This window comes from Jaculus jaculus, chromosome 19 (genome assembly GCF_020740685.1).
Source record: "Jaculus jaculus isolate mJacJac1 chromosome 19, mJacJac1.mat.Y.cur, whole genome shotgun sequence".
In the NCBI taxonomy this organism is placed as follows: Eukaryota; Metazoa; Chordata; class Mammalia; order Rodentia; family Dipodidae; genus Jaculus; species Jaculus jaculus.
In genome coordinates, this window is record NC_059120.1 from 5,292,519 (window position 1) to 5,318,273 (window position 25,755).

At 40.3% G+C, this 25,755-nt stretch overlaps 1 pseudogene; it reads left to right on the forward strand.

Moving 5' to 3' along the window:
• LOC101599049 overlaps positions 1-22,806 on the forward strand; it is an 85,904-nt pseudogene extending 63,098 nt beyond the window's left edge.
• Positions 22,807-25,755: the final 2,949 nt, after the last annotated feature.

Consider the following 25,755-nt stretch of genomic DNA (forward strand, 5'->3'; position numbering starts at 1 on the left):
TGTGGCTCATCCCCTACCCCATGTTTTACTCATTACCTGGCAAAGGTACAAGTCCAAATACTTGTCAACCTCTTGCTTCCCGGTCATAATTTGGGGAAGTAAACCATGTCTGAGAAACCACATGAAACTACACTAAATGAGTCTAAATAAATGAGACCTCAGTGAACCAATCACTATCTGCCCACAGTTTATGCACTGCAGAAAGACAGGAATGGCCCATGAGTTCCAGAATCCCAATAACCAATGCACAGGCTTCCCCTCAAACATAACTCCATCTCAGCTTCACATACAGAGAAGGTGGCATTTGCTAATCCTGCCCATGGCTAGTACAACAGTGACCCTGCACATGCTTGTAGCGAGAACCTTGCCACAAATAAGGAAACCGAGTCAGATCTTTAAAATACTGGTAAATTTAAATAGAAGCAAGTGGAAAAACAGTTATGAGGACTGATGGTTGCTGGAGAAGGATGGGCATATAGTAACTTTAAAATTGCACAACTTTTTTAAATGATCAGAATAAATCCATTTTCCTGGCAAGTCTGTGCTAAAACTGTTCTTTAATTTCCTTAAGCAAATGCTTGTAGAGGTCTTACTGAGTTTTAGGGCATGTGCAATGTGCTGATGATGGAAGAGTGAAGAAAAGCAGGCTTCAGGGGCTGGGGAGAAGGCTCAGTGAGTGCAGAGCTTGCTGTGCCTGTGGGAGAAGCTTAGTTTGGACCCACAGCACCCACAGAAAGCTGGTCATCCTGGCACTGGGGAGGAGGACCCCAGCGCCCACAGAAAGCTGGTCATCCTGGCAATGGGGAGGAGGACCCCAGTGCCCACAGAAAGTTGGTCATCCTGGCACTGAAGAGGAGGATCCCAGTGCTCACAGAAAGTTGGTAATGCTAGCACATGGGAGGCTAGAAAAGGAAGATTCCTGGGGCTTCCTATTCAGTAGTTTAGCTGAATCAGTGAGCTCAAGGTATAATGAGAGACCCACTCTCAAAAAAAAATAAGGTGGAGAGTGATTGAAGAAGGCACTTGACATCCACTTCTGGCTCCCATACACCAGGCATGGAAACTACACTTACATAATACCTATTACATAGTGTAATCTATTTATTATAAATATTATGCACATCATATATATATATATATATATATATATATATATGTATGTATGTATCTATCTATCTATCTATATCTATGTGTGTGTGTGTGTGTGTGTGTGTGTGTGTGTGTGTGTGTACACACACTTTTGGCTCTCATGAGCCAAATCCAATGTGCTGCTATTTCTTTCTTTGCTCTTATATGTGCATAATGTGGTGTGGTGGATGTTGCGCAGGTATGTGTAGGTAGCTACTTTTTATCCTGTTCTTACCTAGGCCAGAGCTTCTGGAGCCTGTGTTCTTTTTTCTTGCAAGCTACATGGAATCTCCAGACTCTACTCCCTATGGGACTGGATTACACGGATCCTGGGATTGAATTTGAGCTATCTTACAGGTTTTCTCAGGCCCTCATGCTTGTACAGGAAGTGCTCTTAACCAGTGAGCCATTTCTCCAGCCCTCACTGCTATCTTGTATAGATAAAGTTTTATTGGAAAATAACCCTTTGTTTGGTTAGGTTTGGTCTCTGGCTAACTCCATGTTGCTGTGACAGAACTGATTAGCTGTGTGGGGAATCTATGGCCTACAAAACCTAAAATATTTACAGGCTGGTCCTTTAAAGAATTTTGCAACCTCTTGGCTACAAGAAGAAATGGGCGTGCACACAGGAAATTATAATGCTATTTAGTAAGAGGACATGTCAACATGGCTCAAACAAGCTCAGAGAGCAGAGCAGGGCAAAGAGCTCAGAAGAAAAAGAAAAATCAGGATTCCTTCAGAAATATTTAAAGTAAAGCCACAAACCCTGGACTGAGATTTATCAAAACATACTAAAACTCAAATCAAGCCATCCCTTCAAATGGTCCAATCCAGGGCTGAGGAGATTAGGTAGCAGAGAGGAATGGCAAGCTGCTAAAACTTTGTGTGTGTGTGTCTTATGCATGTGGGAGAAGTGTGTGTGCAGAGGTCGGGAGAGGACATTGGGTGTCCTTCTCTGTCTTCTCTATTGCCCTTTCACTTTATTTCCCTGAGACCAAGTCTCTTAGTGGATCTGGAACTCCCCATGGTTTGATTAGACTAGCAGACCACGAGCCCCAGTGATTCCACGGTCTCGGCCCTCCTCAGCACTGGATCACACGCGTGCACAGGCATGCCCAGCTGTTTACCTTGGTGCTGGGGATCAAACTCGAGCACTCACATTTGCATGTGCAGTGAGCTCTGTTCAATGAGCCACCTTCCCGGCCACACCTGAATGCCTACAATGGCTTCCTCTGCGTTCTGTCTCATTCTGTCACCCACTGTCCCTTGGATTCTGCTTGTGTTAACTCTCACATCACTCAAATGGCTATGCCTGTCCCACATGTGACCTCCATTTCTTCTCCAGTTTTATCCTTTACCATTTCTTCCCTCACTTCCTGCATCTAGACCCACCGCACTTCTTTATCCTAAAATATACCTGGCAATCTTCCTGCCTTAGAGATATTTTGCTGAATATTCCCTTGGCCTATGATGCTTTCCCTAAGGTTAACACTCAATTACTGCATTTACTACCAAAGTTTAATTATGTGTCTCAATTCTTCATCTATGTCCCAAACCCTGGCTATATCACCAGAGGTATGGTGCATTCCTTATCTCTCCAATTTATGTTTATTCCTTTGATTTCTTGTGGTCAAGGGCATCTATCTAGAAGTAACAGAAGACCAGTTTTCAGCCAATCTGGAAATTGTTCTCTTGATTTTTCACAATAGATCATGACTAAATTAATGTTGCTTAAAGCCAAGTGTTGGCAATTTTTTTCCAGAAGGGACTAGTGTTTTAGTTACTTTCTCATTGCTGGGACAAAGCACCTGATGAAAAGCAGCTGAAAGGAAGAAAGTATTTATTTTGCCTTCTAGTCTTGAGGGGAAGCTCCATGATGGCAGGGGAAACCGTGGCATGTGCACTGAATGGACATCACCTCTTCCACAGCAGGTGGAAAACAGCAGCAGGAGAGTGAGCTGACTAACACTGGCAAAGTCAGGGCTAATCAATCCCCAAATCTACCCCCAGGAACATGCTTCCTCCAGCAAGGCTCTACCTTCCCAATTGCCGACAGCTGGAAATCATGCATATCATGCATTCAAAGCACATAGGTTTATGGGGATCATTTGATTCAAACCACCACAACTAGGCAAAAAGTATTTAGAGTTTGTAGAACCCTGTTGTCTTTATTTGAACTATTCTTCCATTGAGGTTTAAAGCAGCCACAAATGATATGGGAATGAATAGACTGTGCTCCCATGGAGCTTAGGGATATAAACAGGTAGCCAGTCTAGTTAGTACCGTGGACCATCATTGGCTGGCCAGCATCTTAACCACCTGAGTTATAGGATGATTGGCTAGGCATGACAGCTGACTGACATCACTCTTCTAATACCCATGCATGTCATTTTCTTGATTAGTTCTATCCCAACCATATCACATTGAACAAAATTTATTGAGATGCCATTAATGTTCCATGAAATGCACCAATTTCAGATACAAAACCCGGGGTGGTTTTTTTTTTTTTGTATGTTCTCTGCATTTTTCTTTTTTTATGAATACTGTGATTAATTACCATATACTTTGTGTCTCTAAACAACACAAGTTAATTCTTTCACAGCTCTGTACAAACCCAATGGTGGTTCTCATTGTGCTGATGTTAATGTGTAGATTGAGGCACTGCATAATAAACTGCCTTGTTAACACTTCTAGCTGATAGAGGCAGCTCTTGATCTTTATCATGGCCTCCTTCCTGAATCTTCAAGCCAGAAGATGTCTCCTGTGAAGCCGTTTCTGTGCTTTGGGCCAGTTATCACCTCTCCTTCTATGTAAGGTCTTTCATGGTTTGAACGGAGTCCATTCAGGTTATTTGTCTTTTTTTGTTGTTGTTTAGCTAATAAATATCCTTTGTTCCACATATATCCTTTAATCCTTCCTGCATTAAGAAGTAGACATGGAGGTGGAGAGATTGCTTATTGGTTAAGGCACCCCTTGCCTGCAAAGCCTAATGACCCAGTTTGATGCCTTATTACCCACATAAGGGCAGATGCACAAGGAGACACATGCTTCTGGAGTTTGTTTGCAGAGGCTGGAAGCCCTGGCATGCCCATTCTCTCTGTCTCTCTTCTTTCCATTTCTCTCTACTTGAAAATAAATAAATATATTTTTAAAAAAGGAAGTAGACAAGGGGGAGCAGGAATATTTTAAATCTTCCTGTCAAGTGCAGGGTTGTACCAACATCCTCACAATCTGACTTTAGAAATTTTCATAGATGCCATTATACATTCTGCAACTGCCGTTTCCTGTCAATAATTCTCATTTTATTAGCATGCTCCTTGCCTCATCACTTGTTACCTTCTAAAAGTATCACTTGCTTCCTAATTTTGTTAATTTATAATTATTTTCCCTTATGCTTTTGGAATTTAAATCCTATGGAGACAAGGTTTTTCTCCGTTTTGTTTATGGATAAAACCCAAGAATTTATAAATAATTTTTGACTCTTCAGTCAGTATTTAAATACTTGTGAAACCAGTGAAGAACTCAGTATGTTCAACATTGTACCAGAAGACCAACTTAAAAATAATAATATATTCTCATAATGAAAACATCAGATTGATATTCAACAAAATCTATAAAAAAAGCATCCAGGTTCCTTGAAAAAATGATTGACAATTTATCAGTAGGAGAGATGGAGCCAGAAGACTGTGAGTGTGAGGCTTGCTTGGGCTAGAGAGGAAGATATAAGCTAGTTTGGGCTGCAGAAACGATGCTGTTTCCAAAGAGGAAGGATGAAAGAAAGAGAAAAAAGAAAGAAAGAAAGAGAGAGAGAGAAAGAAGAAGGAGGAGGAGGGAGGGAAGAAGGAAGGGAGGGAGGGAGAGAAGGAGGGAAGAAGGAAGGAAAAAAGGAAGAAGGGAAGGAAGGAAGGGGGGGAAGGAAGAAAGGAAGGAAGGAGAACTAGGGAGAGATTTCAGTGGTTAAAGGCGCTTCTATAAGTCTACCACTAGAGTTCAGATCCCCAGCACTGATAGAAAGCCAGATGTGTGGTGGCATAGGTGTGTCACCTACAGCAATGAGAAGTGGACTCAGGGGAATTCTGGTGTTCTTAGGCCAGATAGTCTGGCATTACCAATGAAAACCAAGGAGAGACCTTGCCTCGAACAAAGTGCAAAGTGAGGACTGATCCCCCGAAGTTGTCCTCTAACCTCCATATGCATGCCATGGCATGCGTGTCATGCATGCACACACATACGCACAGAGAGAGAGAAGAGGAGGGAGAAAGGGAAAGTAAGAAGGCAGAGGCCCATCTGTTATTACCTTACCATTACAGACACAACTGGGGAAATCTTAGCCATAATCCTGGATGTGTGAGTCAGTGATATCTATAGAATATAGACCATTCAGGAGAAAGTAATGTATAGAAAATGGCCTTCTGCTTCAGACATAGGTTCTTTGTGAATATGATACCATCTGGAGAATGTGATTCAAGCTCCCAGAAAGAGCAGCTATAACAGCAAACTTATTAAATCACTAGTGTCAGATATACTAATGCTTCACACACATTAGTTACAATCTTCAGCATGGTCCTACAAGGTAAAGGCTTTCACTGTTGTTACGGCGAGCCTCTGACAGGTTTGCTGTCTTCCTTGAGATTGACTGAGTAGTACAAAAGTGCACGGGGCCTGTCTGATTCCAGAGCGCTCTGGCTGTCCTGAAGTAGCATGCCTAGACTACCACATACTGCCATTTCCTCCCATTATGGCCCAGTGTCTTGACAAACTCGTATTTTACTTAAAAAAATATAATCATCAATAATAAACACTGTTGATAACATATGGACTTGCCCAGTTAAACTGTTATATTATCATTTTTGTTAGTTTATATCTTTTTATCTATCTGTCTACTAATTTTATCCAGTTTCTTAGTTGAATAAGGACTTTAGGATTCACTCTGTCCCCATGTTTCTTTCTCTGTCTTTGCATTCCTTGCTGCTATCGGATCAAGCATCCTCCAGTTGACACAGTCCAACCCTCACCCTGGAAGTCCTGGTTGGAGTCAAATTCTTACTCTGCCCGTCACTGCGCCTGCACCACTGTCATATGCTGTAACTATCGTGGGGTGCCCCAGCGCCCCCTTGATGTTGATTACAGCCTGAAGTCATCTACAGCCAGTCACGAGCCTCTCAGCATTTGGTGAGCATTCACTGCATGAGGGAGGATTACTAACACTGTGAAGCAATGTTAGTCCCGTGCCCCTCTCTTTGCAGTGAACTATAAACATTTTTGCTATTGCTTTTGTTTGATCTTTTTCAATGCTGAGTGTTGAACCCAGGACCAGTCACAAGCTACACATGCATCCAACCTCTGAGTTACATTATAAGCCATAGACCTTAACTTTTCATTGTCTAAAAAAAAAAAAATAGAATCCTATAGTTACTTTTCTGTGCAGGAGTTCAAGTACACTCCACAGACGCCCCTTTTTATAATTTATGTAAATTATCCACATTCTTGACTGGAAACTTGTGTCATAATATCTGACAGACCTGCCTTGAGATATAGTTAAATAAGTGTGTACATTTGGACAAATAATTTGAAATCTTTGGCTTTCTCACCTCAGACATGTTTGAATGGTACTAACAATTGGACTATGTCTGAACCAAGAATGAATATAATGAGAAAAATCTAAACAAGTAGCTTGGGACCTGATTTTTCCTCTTTATAGATCACCAGAAAGTAAAGAATTTTAAAACAAGTAAGATTTCATTCAAGATCTATTTTGGGGAAGGTTAATCTGAGGGCAGTCAGAATTGGAGAGAAAACCCATGGCAGGGAGAGATTAGATGGAGAGACGCAGGGTAGGATTGACTGTAACAACCAGATCCTGGGGTGATAAAAGTCCTTCATTTTTAAGGTTTGAGCCTCCCAGCTTCTGGGCTTTCATCTGCAAGTGAAGAAAGCATTAGGACTAAGATTTTAAGGGACTCTTGGCCTTTCCAGGCAGAATGACAGCCACCTGTGAGCTCAACCAGAGCTTGACACACTTAGGTGTTAACATCCCATTTAACCCGACCTCCCTCCAGCGTGCCCTGCAGACAATGGGACAGAGCCTGTGTCTCTGCTCTGCGCTCTCTGAAGATCACCTCAGGAATAAGAGGCAGAAAGTGGATGCTGCAAAAGGCAGCTGAGAGGGTCCCGAGTAGCTCACTGATTATAATGACCCCAAAATCAGGCTAGCTGCACTCTCATGGGCAAGAGGGCGGTAGGGTGTTTTCTTTCATACACAGCACTATAGAACCCTTTTTCTCTCTCTTAGAGATCATTATTGACATTAAAATACAAGCTGGACTTTCATTTAAATATGTGTATCATAAGGATTTGATGGATACCAGTCAGATTTATGGAAGTACCACTGTTCTTGAAGCCATTTTCTCTCATATAACAGTCAGAATTTCCCTTGGTGACCATTAAACCTCCCAAAAATATGAACTCAACCTAAAAACTTGGTCATTATTGAATATAAGAATCAAACACCCCACAAGCAGTTACCTAGGTGATTCAGGCCCAACCATTATTTACCTGATCTCCATTTCCCTTCAGCATGGAGAATATTCTACGAAATTATATAAATAATAGTAGTAATGGTTTTTAAAAGGTATTATTCAACTAATTTTTATTTAAAGACAAAAGAAAATAAGAATTATTATTTGAGAGCCTTCTATATGTTCCATTACTTTCATAGGACTTTAGTATTCATTATTTCACATTCAAATCTTAAAACAAACCTATAAAATAAGTATTACTATAATTGAGGGAGACATGGAAGTAAGATTACGTGACAAAAATGAATTGTGTGAGAATGTATCAAAGCTGGGACTCTATGTCCAGTATGTCTGTCAAATTTGAGAAGAGATAACCTAAGTAAATATATAATTAATTTCTAAATAGAGCATAAGCATGACTGGTTAGAACTAAAAGGTAGAAAGATGCTTCCAGCATGCCCTGCCTCATGAATAGCAATCCAACACCTCAGATGTGGAAAATAAAGCGATGGACTGAGCTGTCTTCTGGCTCTGACATCTGCTGTCATCCACTACATAGACCATAACATGCGAAAATAAACAGGTAGCTTATTTCATCATACCCTTTCATTTAACATACAAATGAGTTGTTTAAGAAACGTGTCCAAGCCAAACAAGATGTGTATAATCATGAGTTCTGAGTCCATTTCTGAGCTTCATACCTAAGTCCACTGTTCAATAAAATATGAACTGCCCCTCTGAGGTTGATCTCTGTGGAACTTTCATGAAGTTTCCATCAATGGCATCTTCATGGTAGCTCCTTTGACACTCTCAAACATCTGCTTTCCTCAACTTTATAGAGCAATGACTCTCTGCCTCCCTGTGTTGAATGTTTGTTTGATTATTAGGTTGTGGTTTATTTTTATTTTTAGTTTTTTGATATAGGATCTTATGAAGCCCAGACCTCAACAGTTAACTTATCTGAACTTGGCCATGAACTCATCACCCTCCTGCCTCTGCCTCTGCCTTTCAAGGGCTTGGATTGCAGGCCCAGCTTCTGCACTTCTGCACTTACTTCTATGATGCTGGCTGCTTGATCCACATTTCTCCAGTCTGTACTCAGTACTTCCATCCATGTGGTCACTCAGAATAGCAGATGGAAGCACTAGCAATTACTCATCTGTCTCAAGTGGACTATCGCTCTGCCCCAAGGTCAAGTCACACAGCCTCCATCCTGTATGTCTGCTGCATTCTGTCTCTTCTTGCTGTCATTTATGGAGTCCAGTCCAACACCTCTCATCGGCCCACTACAGTGACCTTATGATTGATATCTCCCACTAAACGTTCCATCTCTCTTTATCCTCCTTACAACTCACAGTCAGAGGATCTTTTGGATATATTGGTGATATTTGTAACATCTCTTTAAGATTATTTAATGACTTCCAAGTCACTTAAAACCAATCTTCAAAATTAGTTACAACAGCTCATATAATCCAGCCTGAGTCTAAATCTTGGTTCTGTTTTGAACCACTCTCCCTGTCAATCACTGTTCTTCACACCCATTGAACATCTTGCTCCTCATCCACTTTCAGCTCATCATCTTGTATTTCACCAGTTTATCTACCATTTCTATAGAAGCATGGCATGTTTTCCAGTCTAAATTGAGTATCTTTTTAATTTCCTATTTAAAAAAAAAAAACCTGGTATGTTTTTCTTATCTTTAGCTCAGCTTCTAGATACATGCCAATTTTGTAGTTGTTTACTTTCTTGTTTGTTTCCCTCTTTTGCAGTAACAATCATAAAGGTAGGCACTGTAGCTGTTTCATTGTCTCGTAAACTCTGTTTTATCAAACTGGTACATAAAAGTACATATTTGGTGAAAAAATGAATGAATAAACATTCATAAATAGCCTGATTATGTTAAGATTGGAACTGGAATTCCATCATGACAGAATTAATCTAAATTTAAATTGTTTTAATTTGAAAGAACATCAAAGTTTTTATACAACACTTACCAATGGTAATAAGAGAACAAAAAAATTATCCAGAAATGCAAGGATAGATTAGGATTAACGTATTATATACACCCCAGAGGTCCTACTTTCTGAAAAGTGTTTAATGAGCAGCATTTTTCCCTGCCTTTCCATCTTCAGTTTCTTTCTAGTTATTGCAGAGTTAGAATGATCTGGCCTTCCTCCAGTGCTCCTCTCAGTTTTACTGTTTGCTGATGAAATCTGGTTCTGGAGATGACAGAATGTCCGAAGCATAAATGAAAAAGGATTCCTGGCTCACGTGAATACAGGCAGATGGTAACCTGCTTACAGAGAGTGACATCAGACTGGTTTTGTATGCATAAAGCAGGAGGTATCCATCCATCAGAACATGTCTGCCTAAGAAATGCCTGATGGTAAGGAAATTAGAAGTTCCAAGTAAGAATTGAATAGCCGGCAACTTCACTTCAGTTACGTGTTGATGAAATACTTTTGACAAAGTAGACGATAATCTGCTGTTAATAAATTGCTCATCATGAGTAAACAGGAAGCGTATGATATCACAGAAATTCTCATAAAATTATGTGTGTATGTTTATGCATAGATATACGTATACACTAGTACTCTGAAGCCAAGTGGGTTTTCCTCAGCATCTTAAATAAAATCTGCAAATTACTTCATTGTCCTGGTGTGAATGATATAGCCACTGTCAGCAGACCCTCTCACATACACTGCACTTGAAGCATATAACTTAGGTAACAGAGTGAATTTCATTGCAATTTCAATAGATTTCTAAGTAATTAACCAGTTCATAATCAGCTGTTTTACCAGGTTTCCTTAAACCCTGAGGCAGACATAGAGTGTTCAAGAAATAAAAGAACAGGCTAACTTTATCTGGCTGTATGCAGTTATAAATGAGGTCGTCACTAAAATGCATAAATTGTTTTCCCCAGGGAGTCCTCACTGGGCTCCTGTTGACCAGATGGAGTTAAAAGTTGACAGTGTAGGCAGCATGTGTGCTCAATCCTACTGTCAAAGTTATATAAAATTATACACTTCTATACATTCTGCCACAGTCCAGATGTTTTAAACCTGATCTTTTCAAAAATAATAAATAAATAAATAAATAAAAATAGCTCTGCCAGTATACACCTCTGTTCTAGCTCCTTCACGATGGCTGACTGAGACTTCTTATTGATCATTAAACTTACATAAGTAAAAGCCAGTAGAGTGTCGCAGAACACCAGTACCTAGCTCTGCTCACAAATGACATGTTATTCTAAACCTTAGTCATTGAGGTTGAAAAGAAAGCTAAATAGAGATTGACCAAGTTGGGTTATAAGACTCCTCCTGGAAGAAATGGCAGAGAAAGAGATAGAGAGAGAGATAAAGAAAACCAGAAGGCACTGGGAGATGGTTCAATGGTTAAAGGTCCTTGTTTACAAAGCCTGCTAGCCAGAGTTTAACTCCTCAGCCACCTTCATAAAACCCCGCACAAAAAGTAGTGCGAGCATCTGGTGTGCTCTTTGCAGTGGCAAGACACCCTGGTGTTCCTACACACATCCACTTATACCCATCTATGAATGACGTTCCCTTTATATGAATTTACAAAGTAAAGCACTTCCACAAACATTGATTACTTAATTCCTCTTGCAACTCTGTGGTACACTTACCACTGCTTCCATTTTATATGTGAAGAAAATATGCCCCTGGTAGCTTAAAAGACCTGCAGTGTCATTACATCATTGTCACTTCTAAATGATCACCAATATTGGCTTCTGCTTTTTCATAGCCCACACAGACTGATTTTTCATTTTAAAAATATTTTTATTTATTTATTTATTTATTTATTTGAGAGTGACAGACAGAAAGAGAAAGAGGGAGAGAGAGAATGGGTGCACCAGGGCCTCCAGCCACTGCAAACGAACTCCAGATGCATGTACCACCTTGTGAATCTAGCTGACGTGGGTCCTGGGGAATCGAACCTTGAGCTGGTGTCCTTAGGCTTCATAGGCAAGTGCTTAACTACTAAGCCATCTCTCCAGCCCCAGACTGCTTTTTCTACATCATTAGCTCTCTCTCCCAAGCTCAGAATCTTAGGGGAATACTGAATCTAATCTCTGCTCAGATCACATTTCTCAGGCCATGTCAAGTCTGACACCCCTATTAAGAAAGACTGCGTGGTCATGGTCATGTGTGAGAGCAGAAAGCTCGCTAGTAACTCACAGGACCACCCTGTGTAACACCCCTTCCTCCAACGCTCACTCGGAGATGGAACAGGACTTTGGCTGACTCAGCATTATCTCCTGAATGTCTCTAGGCATATGAATTGTTTTAATCTCATTTTCTTAAACTTTCTTTTAATCTTTGATGCTTATAACTCTTTTCTTTCTGCTTTTATCTGTATTAAAATCTAACTTGTTGTCTTAAAAGTACATTCAATGAAGACAAAATAGAACTAAAATCTACATATTTTATTCCAATATTACCATTTATTTTAATCTGTCCTTTAAAATTTAGATATGACCTCATACTTTAAATATTTTTCCCATAACTCTAATATTTCAACATTTAAGGAGAAAATCCATCTATGCCAGAGAAGCACTGAACATACTATCAAGTAAGCAGAATGCTGCTGCATAAGTTTCCTCACTCATTACAGGGTCTAGGATATATTGTGTTATGTCCTACCACGTTTATATTACTAATAAAATTACACAAAAACCCAAAACAAAGCAAAATAAACACCACATGGTTATTCCATGGCTTCCTGGTGCATTGTGTAAGCCCCTGGGGTTGTCTTGACTATCTTGGGGGGGTTTCATTGTTTGTCTGCTGGCCAAGAGATCAAACACTGCGAAGCTACATGTTACCTTGTAGATTTCAATGCAGTAAAAATTCGTGTGAATTTTAACTTGTTTCAGACAAGAATGAAGCTACAGAAAATGGGTGTGTTATAAGGATATTAACAAGGTTGGAGTATAATGCAATGACAGTATTTCAACATTCTTTCTTCAGTGAGTATAAATAAAATTCTTGGTTCTCTAATTGCTATTTTTACCAATTTTACTATCTTAAGTTAAATCTTCATAAATGTTCATTCTATGTTTGTATGAAAACTCAGCACACTTAGATCTGTTGAAAATTAAACCAACAGATACATGTCTTGTGTGTGCTTTTACATTAATTCTAAATTAATTTCCAAAATAATCCTGCCAAGTAGTGTTTTATTCCCACTTTAGAAATAAGGAGTTAAGGGCTCATAAATTTCAAGGAACCTTCTGAATTTACATGCTAGACAATGGCAGAGATAGGTCTTTAAATCCAAGTATCAGGCCGAGGAGATGGCTCAGCAGTTATAGGAACTGTTTTCAAAGCCTGACAGCCTAGGTTTGATTCCTTAGTATCCATGTAAAGCCATATGCACAAAAGTGGCATATGTATCTGGAGTTTGTTTGCAGTGGCAAGAGGTCCTGGTATACCCTCATCATCATCATCTTCTCTCTCTCTCTGTCTCTCAAACAAATAATTTAGAAAACAAACCCAAACACCTTAGATCTGAGGCTCTGATCATGGTCGTGTCGTCCTGCAGAGTATTCTCAGTGGAACTGAAAACACATGATCTGTTCTGAGATAGGGTCAGAGGGCAGCAGAATGTATGTGGACAAGGTGTGACCTGGGTATTCTTTGGTTCCACATGTCAGGTTGGTTCAATAGTGTCAGTTCACACATTCTCTCCATACCTGGTTGCTGATTGGGTGTCCAGTTCTGTGTTTTCTGGGAAAACACAGATGGCTGATGAAAAAAGCAAAATCAGAACGACCACCAAAAAGGGAGAAAAATGACACATCTCAAGGATGTGGGGAATCCTGGTTCACGGTGGGTGAGAATGTACGCCGGGGATGCCACCATGAAAGTCTGTGTGGATATTACACAAAAAGATAAAACCTGAGCCATCATTTAATCCAGCTCTGCCACTCCTGGATTACCCAAAGAACGCTGACTCTGTGTCCTACCATAGAGGTATGTGCACATCCGTCTTCATTGCTGCGTTATTCACACTAGCCAGGAAGTGTAATCAACCTGAATGGCCATCAACTGAGGACTGAGTGAGGAAAGTGTGGTGCCTGCATGTGACAGAGTTTCACTCAGCTGTAAAGAGAAAAAGTTGAAATTATGAAATTTTCAGGAAAATGGTTAGAGTTAGAAAATGTTATACTATGTGAAGTAATTCAGGCCAAGAAAGATGAACATTGCATGTATGCAGACACAATTTGGGGACGTAAGAACGGAACAGGCTATGAAACTTGATAGGAGAGCATGAGAGATGAAGAAGAGGTGTGGGCAACAGGGAGGGGAAAGGACACAGATGACACGAAAGTGAAATGAAAGCTTTGATGAGAATAACGAACAAGATGGGATGGGAGAGGGGAAAGAGGGGAGATAAAAACAAATTTAGTTGGGAAAATGCCATAAAAGCCTGATTCCTTGTATGTGAATAAAAACTTATACAAGATGACTTGAACAAAGATTTTACTTCTAAGGAATTTTAGTCATCAATACATGTCACAACAAAGTAAAATCGAAGTGCACTGCATTTCTGGTGACCTGAGGCCATCCATGAAGTGACCATCTAGTAAAGAACAGGGTTGTCAGGAACTTTGCTCGATACTGGAGGTAACCACTGGTAGAAGCAGAAACGACTCCGGGGGTCATACCATTCTCACACCACGCAAGTATAAACACGGAAGCACCTCTGTGGATGAACTCGTGCTTGATAAACAGTTATCACATATTCTGCAAGCACATATCTGAGGAGTTCTATATAAGAGTGCTGGATTTTCTGTTACTTTCTGAACTTTCAGAATGTCAAAAATGCTTTAAATGTCAATTTAATAATCAGAAAAAAAAATAAAACAAATCTCTAAACAGAACAAGATTTTTAAAAAATCATGTGCCAAGAGAAATGCAAATAAAGAAGGAGGACTCATAGATAGGAGGCATTACTTCCTACACAGGGGAGGAGAAGAGGGGAAACAAGCTAGTGGCATTTGTGAAGCACAGTGACTTCAGAACGAGCCATGCACATCTCTCAGCATGAAAGAACTGTCAGTGTATGATGTCAGAATGGGGCCATGCACGTCTCTCCACAGGGACACCTTTCAGTTTGTGGCATCAGAATGGCACCAAGCACATCGCTGAGTATGGGAGAATTGTCAGTGTATGATGTCAGAATGGTGCCATGCACATCTCTCAACTGGGAACACCTTTCAGTTTGTGGCATCAGAATGGCACCAAGCACATCGCTGAGTATGGGAGAACTGTCAGTTTATGATGTGAGAATGGTGCCATGCACATGTCTCAGCATGGGGGAATTGTCAGTCTATCTGAATGGTGCCATGAACATCTCTCAGCACAGGAGAACTGTCAGTTTATGATGTCAGTATGGTGCCAAGCACATCTCTAAGAATGGAAGAATTGTCTGTTTTATGTAATGTGTATGCAGTGTCTCTACTGAGAGAAATGATGGCAGTGGTTTTTTGACACCTTTGTTTCCCAGCAGCACAGCTCTGTCTTGACATGCAGGGGACTAGCTCTAGCTCTAGCTCCACGCTCATTCCTAGCCCTTGCTGCTTTCTAACTGCTCCTCACTTTTGTCTCAGTAAGGGAAGCTGCAGGATGTAGTTCCGCCATCTAAGAGGACACCGGATGTCTGTGAGAATGAAGGCCGATGTAAGGAAAGCTTTATCCTGTTAAAACAAGCAGCAAACACTCCCTCCCCTGCCTTATGTGGGGTGTGCGTGTGTGTATGTGTGTGTGATGCAGGTAGAGTTGCAGTGCGTGTGCCCCAGGTGCACAGAGGAGGAGGCTGGGGGAATGGTGGTGTCCTCCTCTACGGCACGCCCACTTTGCTTCCTGGGCAGTCTCTTACTGAACATAGAGATGTTGGGTTTTGTGGTTGTACTTGCTGGCTGGCTGGCTGTGATTCTCTGGTCTCTGCCCCTCAAGACTTGGCATGCGAGGTTATTTCCAGCTTTTTATGTGAGTGCCAGGGAACCAGACTCAGGAAGAGCCAGGCCCTCATGCTTGTCCAGCAGGCACTCTTACCTCCGAGCCATCTCTGCAACCCTCCATGTAAGAGCCATGCATCACGTCTTAGGTGTGCCTCTTACTTCTCATCTTTCCAAACTCATCTGAGGACTACAACCTCAGCTATTGAGCCTTTCCTGACTGAGATTTCCGAGGTAACCTTCATCCACTGTAGGTGACCCTCCACTTGTCCTCTGAACCTATGATGTGATTCTCCAGCTGGGAACTTGCTAGAAATGACTCTTCTTGAGCCTTCTCTTTGGCATATAAGTCAGAGGTGGGTACAGAGATCTGTTTTCACAAGACTTATCTATAAATATCCATGTTGTGTGTTAAAGGTTGACATCCACCTTTGAGGCCACATACCCTTGAATTCCAAAAATTTCTAAGTTCTTTCTTTAATAATTTCTTCCTGTCTGTGATGTTTTTTTCTTTTATTCTAGATCTACTGCTTATATATTATATGAACTTAAATTCCAATGCTCCTTTTTTTCTTTTGAAATGGTTAATTAGTTTATTTCTATAATATGTACTTTATTCTAAATATTAATAATCTTAATGCATATTTTTCAAACTTTTACTTATTTATGTATTTCTAAGAAAGCCTCCTTACTCTACACCTAGCCTTACATTTTTCTTTATCATAGTAAAATGAGACAAGATCAGGTGTTCAGGATGGTACGGACTTAGACAATTCAAATAGTGTCTATTGCTTCTCTGTGGATCTTAGAGCCTGGACAAAGTTGCATCTGCATTCTTTCCAGTCACTTTTATTTTCTAGTAACTTCTTTTGTTTTCCCTTTAATGTTGGAGGTTTTCTCAGATATGCTGTAATCCCTAGAAAAAATTTAATCATAATTCATGTTGTATGGTTGATGCTTTGTGGAAAACATGGTTTTTTTTGTTGTTGTTGTTGTTTTGTTTTTGTTTTTTTTTTTGAGATAGTCTCACTCTAGCCCAGGCCAACTTGGAATTCACTCTGTAGTCTTAGGATGGCCTAGAACTCATGGTGATCCTCCTACCTCTGCCTCCTAAGTGCTGGGATTAAAGGCATGCACCACCATGCCCAGCTGGAAAACATATTTTTAACATTTTTTAATGTTTTGTTTTTTTAAAAAAATTCATTTATTTATTTGAGAGAGGGAGGGAGTGGAGAGAGAGAATGTGGGTGTAACCGTGCCTTTAGCCACTTCAAAGGAATTCCAGAAGCATGTGCCACCTTGTACATCTGGCTTTATGTAGGTTCCAGGGAAGAATTGAACCTGGGTCCTTTGGTTTCACCAGCAAGCACCTTCTCCACTAAGCCATTTTTCAGCCTATTTTTAACATATTTTTGATGAACATACTGATCATTAAAAACAAACTTCCTGTATAAACTCAAGGAGGTATATTTACCTAAATGTGCCCAGGCAGCCACCTGGAATCACAGAGCAGTGGGTTAGAGCTCCAGAATATTCTAGCAACATGGTACCGTCTCAAGAGTTATAAGCAAGGAAGTTTATTCTGCAGATTATATTTTAACCCACAGGATGTGGTTTTCTTCTGGTTTTATATTGTTTTGATGTTTGTTTCCTTGCTTGTCTCCAGTGCTGAAGATCAAACCCAGGGCTGTATCTCCAACCCCAGAGGATGAATTTTTTATGATAAAAATGGTAGGTGATAGGTAAATGTAAGAGCAATGTTACTCTTTCTTTTTGCTTCAAAACTCATGGTGTCTTGTTCTCATAAAATTCCATATAGTACTCAAGGGGCACAATTTGAATACATACATACATACATACATACATATATGTATATATATATATATGTATGTATGTATATATATATATATATATATATATATATATATATATATATATATATATATCAGAGAACATTTATCCTGCAATTTATTAGCACAAAAAGAGCCTGAATTTGAACTTGAGGGGTCCCAGTGGGAAAGGTTTCAGCCACTGCTTTGGTTTCATACAGTTGTAATCACCTCAGATTGGTGACTCCACATACAGACCTTCATGAACACCAAACCTCAAACTGATCGACAGACACATTGACAAGATGTCTCTAGTTGGTACAAACCCCAGATGACTGCTAGAAGGCTGTTCATGTCACTGAATTACTGAAAAATAAACTGGCTTTTGAAACTATAATTAAACATTGTTTTCTTAGGCATGAGTCATTAGATTTGGTCACACACCACCTGCTAATTTATTGATGTAAACTTATATTTTGGGATATTAATTGCAGAATATAATCTATAACCCTTGTCCACACAAATTGCAGTAAATTACAGTACACAAACTTGCTAACTTAAAAGAGAAACAGACATGGTTATGGATTTCATAATGCAAATGCTGTATACCTAAAATAAGTATAAAATATAAAATAAGTATAACCTTAAAACATCCAGTTGTTTCTTTTAAGACATTTTCATACCATATTGTATAACACCAATTTTGTAGTTATCAAAACCATCTATTTAATATTTATTTTAGAAAAATTAGTTCTTGTTCTGTCTTTTGAAAAAGGCAAGTCATGAATGAATAAGAATATTGAAATACATGTGGGTATATAGATTTCATTTATAGAAAAAGTATATGCCAAAGTTTTGATTCATTACTTCATAGCTATAATGTAATAGGATTATAATTTATCATTAACCAGTGAACGATGTACTTGCTACACAAAATTTGATGGATTTTAACACTGCAGTAATAAAGTTGTTACTGTGTTTATTTCTTTTGTCTTTGAAATAATTTTCTCTCATATAAGCCAGTCACCAGGAAACAAACATTTTGAGTTTCTGCTATGCCTTGCTAATGTTCTTACAAGTAAATTACTCCATAGCTGTACAGTACATATCTAAAATTTCACTTATTTATGAGTTTGTTGTATATTAAGTTTGTATCAGAAAAGTTGGAGAACATATTCATTTCTCAGCATACAAATTAAAAAACCTAAATTCTTTGATTAACCATAGACAGTTTTGTAGGAGAAAGATCATTGGTAGTATCTGTGTCTCTCTGAAAGACAGTAAATTTAGAAAGATGGAAATATAGAATTACTCCATAGAATAAAATTGTAATCAAAATATATTTATCAATAACATTTGAAAAGTGGATGTTTTAATGGATTTCAATATGAATATATATGATCCAAGTTTAATTCAAACATTTTATGGCCAAATTAAAAGCTCCCCAAAAGCTGGTGAATCCTATATTGTAGAAGCTGTTTACAGAATCTGACTCATGGAGAAAAGGGCAAGGAATTATTTGAATGCCAATTCTGACTTCTAATGCTTACAGTAAATTAGTCAACTGCTTCTGAGTTCTGTACTACCACGCAGATCAGAACGGCTCTGTGGGGATACAACACTTCCAAAGCTTATAATTCCTACACAGTGTTTTGATTATTTTATACAAACTAAACTCAAACAACCACAAATTTCACAAGGAAAATTGCTATGTGGTTTCAGGCCACATAATCTGGTTTCAACCCTTGTCTTTGCCTTTGCCTTGAGTTAAAGGCATACTCATTAACTTGAAACAATAAACTCAAACCTTAACATTTTTTGGAGAATTTAATTCAGGACTTTGGAAATATAGATAGTAAGCATTACTGTACAATCTCAGCGTAGTCTTATACAGACATACAAGGTGGGTAGGTGAAATTGGAAGAGCCGAATCTCAAATGAGCAGCAGATATGTGGTATTCAGTGATTATACATGTGCACTGCAAATGTAGACATGTACACCCATACAAACACAGAGAGAGAGAGACAGAGGGACGGAAGGAAGGGGGGAAGGGAGTTTGTGTGTGTTTTCTAGCCTTTACAGACTCCTGGCATTCCCAGAGCTGAGTTATCAGAGTGGTGGTAATTTAAATTAGAAATTGCAGAATAGAATTGGGATGGTATTGACCAAGCACACATTCATGAGCAGTGAGGGCATGCAAAAACACCCTTGAACGATAGGTAGTTTAGCCACACATCTGCAGCTTGCAGTCACAAAAGGATGCTGCCTGACAAGGAAGCAAGCTCCTTGGCCAGATGTGGCAGCACAAGGTCAAGCATTTACATACAAAAACCTTCCGGAAAAAGTGAAAAGTCTGAAGTATTTTCAAATATTCAGCACTTTTTAAAGTTGGATTTGGGAAGGGGCCAATAGAGATGGTGGGAAGGAATTAACATGGATTATTGTCCATATGTAATGAAATTGTCAATAAAAACTTTAAAAAACAGACTAACATAAGAAAAGAAAGTCATTATAATAGAAAATGATGTCTAATTAAAATAAGTTTGGCTTATAATGGAAAATGATGTTTAACTTAAAAAGGTTTGGCAATAGATGTCCCTCATTCCATGTTAATCATCCAGAAGATAGGCTGCTCCACCCATACCAGCAATGAGGTTTGTACAGCGTGGGTTGTGTGAGTAGCTTGGCGACGCTTCCCTACCTCTGGACGTATGCCCAGAGCTGATGGAAGATCATGGCATCTGCCACTCTCTGATGTCCTGCTTTTCATCATCCTATTCAGAAGTGTGAGCTGCAAACTTCAGGTCTGCAAACATAGTATGACATATACCACAGTGGACCATCGCACTCCCAACGCCCAGCCCTCCGCCTACTGGCAGTCTCTGTCTTCTCATTGACTCTTGTTTATGAGTCAGAACTTATTGTGTATTAAGCACTGACGTTGGTTATAATGAACTTGCTTCCTCTAAAGATTAAATTGATTTTGCAAAACAGTAACTGTTGCCAGATCTTGTATGAGGAAGTGTCCTGTGTTAGCTCAAGTGGTTCTGAACATGTTTCCTAAAAAAATCACTCCCAACTTTCTTAAATATTGTCGCTTTCAGCCTCCTACCTCCTCTCATCTTGATATTGTCATAGTTGGCACAGATTTTTAGATGTCACTTTAGGAATGTATGAGAAGACACATGATGGGCATGTCACCCCAACCAGCAATCAGAAAGAGATGTAATAAAAACACCTGGATCCTGTGGCTTGTGTGGGGGGAAGGTAGAGTAAGAGGGGATTATGATCACTATATATTGTCTATATTTGTGGAAGTTGTCTATAAAAAGTTTTAAAAGCCACCTGGGCTATTCCAGAAAACTAAGGAATTTTTGAGTTGGAATTAGTGTTTTAATTTTCATTCAAAGTAGCTTTTCTGTTTGTATTTTTTCTTCTATTTTTAGAATGAAAGACACCCATTCTGATATCTAGGAAATAAAACTTCTAGACAGGTCTGATTTTCAAATTTCAGCAATCTAAGAAAGAGTTGCTGGAGTCCCATGCCCAGGTTCTCTTGGCTCTGTCTCCTACAGAAAACACACTCCCTCTGATGCTTGTAGAGGTCACCAGGATAACTGTTTCCCTAAGATTTTCCCCAAAGATAAAACCTCCCTGTCAGAGACTCCCAGAGCACTCCTTCTGGGAAGGAGTGTCATCACTTGACATGTGGACCTTGCTAGACTGGCAGGAAGGGAGAGGAGGCGGGGGATGGGGGAGAGTTGGACTTGCTGACCTCCAGTAGACCCCTGCTTCCTGCTATGGTCAACTTTGCGATTTGGTAGCCTTTCCCCCCCTTGCCCTGTGCATGCCCATGGGAATGGTGGAGTTCATGAATGATGACCCTACGAATACTAAGAGGAAGCAAAGGCTCAAAGAACACAGAGACAGAAGGGAGAGAAATTTTAAGATGCAAAGCAGTTTTAAAGGAAGAGGAACAAGAATGCAGAAAGAAAGTTGAACGTTGTGGTTGAGGGTCTCAACACATCAGCACACAGTAACTGGATCATATTTCTACCCCCACTCCTATTCTCCTGAGCATCTTCCTCTTTCCAAGTACTTCTTCGATATTGATTTCTCAGAATTTTTTTTCTCCTCTGCCCTCCCCTCTATGTCAAAATGTTGGTAGGCTTAGAAAAGAAAATTTAAAAGAGGAATGTAAAAATGAAACAAAGCAAAAATAAAACAGAAATTTAAATGGAGAGGGCAAGGAGGCTGTTGTAGAACCCTATCTGTGTGGCACAGTTACCATGGGCAGGAGAAATTGAAAATTTAGGGTCCTTAATGCTTATTAATCACATAATATTAGAGAAAATTCTAAAGAATTCCTACTCATTTTTCCTAGCTATTGAATGACACAATGCATTCAATTTTATTAGACTAGTGAAAGCTAATTTACCCTCTGGTGAAATGGGATGGGGGCTATATTAAATTCCACTAGGATTGATTTGGCTGGAAATGTCATCAAAGTGTACAGTTAACTTCATTATTCCCAAGTTTGGCTGAGTTGTGTTTCTGACCGTTTTATATTATTCTTTCAGACTCTTGATTTCTCTTCATATTCCTACAGCTTATGTCTGATCTCCCTGCTTCACCCTCCGCTCAACTTAGTGACCTTGCCCGTCACTGAGGGATGGACCTCACAGAAGCATCCTCTTAACGTCACAGCCCATAATGAAAGCCCTGTGTGATCACGTCCAAAGTCCCACTCAAGGCCTGCCTGGACTTAACGCTCATGGGCTTTGCAGCCCCCACTGAGGCCTGCCACAGCCCGACTTCTCTCTGGAGCAAACTCCCCGAACCTCTACAAGCGTTTGCTGTCTTTGTCCGAACAACATGGAGACATACAAGTTTTTCAAGAAGGTGCAACTTATTCCTTATGGCTAATAAATGAATAAATAAATAAATAAATATAATAGGTATAGTGGAAAGGAGAGAACCACAAAAGAGCTGTGGAAATGCAATGCAAAAAAAAAAAAAAAAGTGTCTGATTGACAAAAGAAAAGTTCAGTGTAGGCGGAACACAAAGTCAAGACAGTAGCTGCCAGCAGACCCTGAGGAACAAAAGTAAAGATGCTTGACACACCACGTTAGGTGAAGAATTTGCAAGGATAAGAAACAAGGTCCCCTAATGTCTCCTCCAAGCTCCACCGGCTCCAGGAGCCCACCTTCGCCACTGTGGCCGGCATCCCCACCAGGGTCCGGAGGACCTCAGCGACAGCCCTGCCATTCCAGGCGGCAGGTAGCCTCACTCTGCTTGTGGGCAGAGTCAGTGGGGCCGCAGAAGCTGGCCGCGGCACCCCCTCCTAGGGGATCTCCCCCTTTGGTCCCACTGTGACTGCTCCTGGGCCAGGCCCCGGTTGTCCCCCAGTGCTGCGAGGATGCTCCTGACCAGAAGCAAGGGACGGGAGGAAGGCCGCGCTCACGTGCAGCACCGCCCACGGCGGCAGGGGCAGCGGCCCCGGTCCGGTCCGGTCCGGTCCGAGAGCCCCGCGCCGGGCTCGCTCGCTCCCGCACGCTCAGCCTCGCCGGCCACGGGCTGAGTGTGCCGCACCCCGTCACGTTAATCTAGAAACGCCCTCCCCCGCACGCCCAGGGACTGGTGGCCTAGGCGATTCCAGATCCTGCCAGGTCGGTGATCCAGGCAGCGACCAGAGCCACGTGCACGAAGAGCTCCCCGCGGTCTGCGGGGCTTCGAGGCCGCTTCCCCGTCTTGTTTGCGCCGCTTTCGCTGGTTTCTGCAGCGCTTTTCCTCGGGGCCTGATCAGTCCACATGCTACCCTCAAAGGTCCGCAGAATTTGAAGTTTAGCCCCTCCCGTTCTGTAAGCAAGTGTTTGACAAACCCCAATGTAATTGACTTGTTACTGCTGTTGTTACGAGCTGATCTGCGAGGGTCAGACTTTCCCAAGCCCCTGTTTGGTTGGTGGATCTGGTACTGGGAGATGCCTAAGGAGGCTGAGGGATGAAGCAAAGGTCCCCAGAAGTGACAGCTCATTTATTTATTTATTCAATTATTCTGAATAAATTTGTTCCTTGGGAAAAGAAACACTGGCAATGAAGGAAATTTTCATTTTATTATATATTAAATATTTATTTTTTTATCATATAGGTTAGGATTTTGTTTTCATAACTGAGCAAGAAACTCCTTTTGCTTATGTCCCACTACCCTAAAAATCAACCATTCTGTCTATAATATCAACCATAAATATTCCCAGCAGGTAACTGTAGTTTTTAAAGGAAAATATCTCAAATATAATAAAGAAGCAAACAAAACCACACAGCCCAGAGAAACTGGCTAGTGTCTGAGCTGTCTTAGGCAAATGTTTAAAGAGACATAGTAACATGGTTTTCATGTAGTATTTCAGAGGATTTCCTTTAATTAAATTCCTATTTCGAAGGGATAACTTATATTTAGTAAATCGTTGGGACAAAAGCATTCACAGAGCCTAGTGGGGTTGTGCATGCCTTTAAACCCTTGGGATTAAGCACTTGGGAGGCTGAGGTAGGAGAATCACTGCAAATTTAAGGCCAACCTGAGATTTCATAGAAAATGCCAGGTGAGCCTGGGATAGAGTGAGACACTACCTTGAAAAAAATTGAAAAAAAAAAAAAAAGAATAAAAGCACTCATAAATATTAGATGTCTTCTTCAATACTCTGTCTCATGTCTCTTTGAAACACTTTCTCATTGTGGTTAGGATTTCTTACAGTAGTTATTAAAATTTAAATCTCTGCTTTACAAATGAATTCAGTGTTTTATGTAATCTACAGGATAAACACTAAATGCCAAAAAAGAATAAGATACATGCTCTCTCAGTAGATAAAAATCATCACCTTGTTTGAGAATAATTGTAGTATAGTGAAAATGCTGTGTGTGTTACTCTGTGTCTCTTTCAATAGCTTCCAGTTCTATCAGACCAAACATCTCCATCTGTATTGTAGCTACAATAAAGACACTTCTCCTTAGACCTAGTCCAAACTCTGAGATTTCCTTATGAATGTTTTCACCTGCATGCTCCTTTGCTCTGTGACTGACCCCCTAATCTTTCACATGCACTTACAAGTCATAGCAGTGTGTGTGTGTGTGTGTGTGTGTGTGTGTGTGTGTGTGTTGCATGCATGTGCATGCCTATGTAGTGTCTGGCTAGGTAATGATGAGCTCAGCTTAATTGCATCATTAGGCAGGAGACTGTAGGAGTCCTGCTGCCTTTGGGAACTGATTAGAATTTTAAAATATTATTTTCCCTTAGTAAAATCTAAATTGAATAAATAATTCCATTACAAAGGTATTGCAGTACATTTGTGTGTGTGTGTGTGTGTGTGTGTGTGTGTGTGTGTGTGTGTGTTTACAATCCTCTTGGGTGCTGACATGCTTCAGTGGGCATGGCTATATTCCAGCAAATGTTTAATGTTACCATTTAGACTATGAGAAAGTATTTTTCTTTTTTACATATTTATTTATTTGACAGAGAGAAAGAAGCAGAGAGAGAGAGAAAGAGCTAAAGAGAGAATGGGTGAACCAGGGCCTCCAGCCACTGCAAATGAACTCCAGGTGCATGTGCCCCCTTGTGCATCTGGCTTATATGGGTCCTGGCAGACAAATGCCTTAACTGGTAAGCCGTCTCTCCAGCCCCAAGAAAGTATTTTTCTGCTGTGACAGGATATGGGATTTTTTAAAACATTTTTGCTGTTTTGTATATATAATATACCCCCATAACATTATTGTATCCACCCCCAACGCCACCAAACTGTAGGCTAATGTAAATCATCACCACATGTAGAATGGGTTTACAATTTTGCACATGTATTTCAAGGTGACATTTATGGCCCCACCTAGCACCATCCTGGCTTGAGAAGGCAAAAACTATTTGTCTCTGGTTTGAGTTACTCTTAGTAGAGCTATGAGAGAGGAGAACTTCAAACTCCAGTTTAGGTCCTGAAAAGCTAAAATAAAAAGATAAGCTTCTCTTGGTATCCTATAGTCAGACAACTTCTTGTTCATGTAAGCAAGGTTAAAAAAATTGTCTCTGCCCTTCCTAATTAAAGACCTGAGTAAGAATTTAGGTTACTTAGCATGAGGACTGGGTTTGAGGCTGCCTGGGCCACCCAGGGAAAAGACAGCTGTATCCCATTCAAAGCTGTCCCATCCCAGTCTGTAAGAAGATCTCCAATCTTACAAATATGTCTGCATCACTTTACTTCACTCATGTGAGATGCTGACAAGAGGTAGATGACTAAGATGGAGTGATAAATGAGACT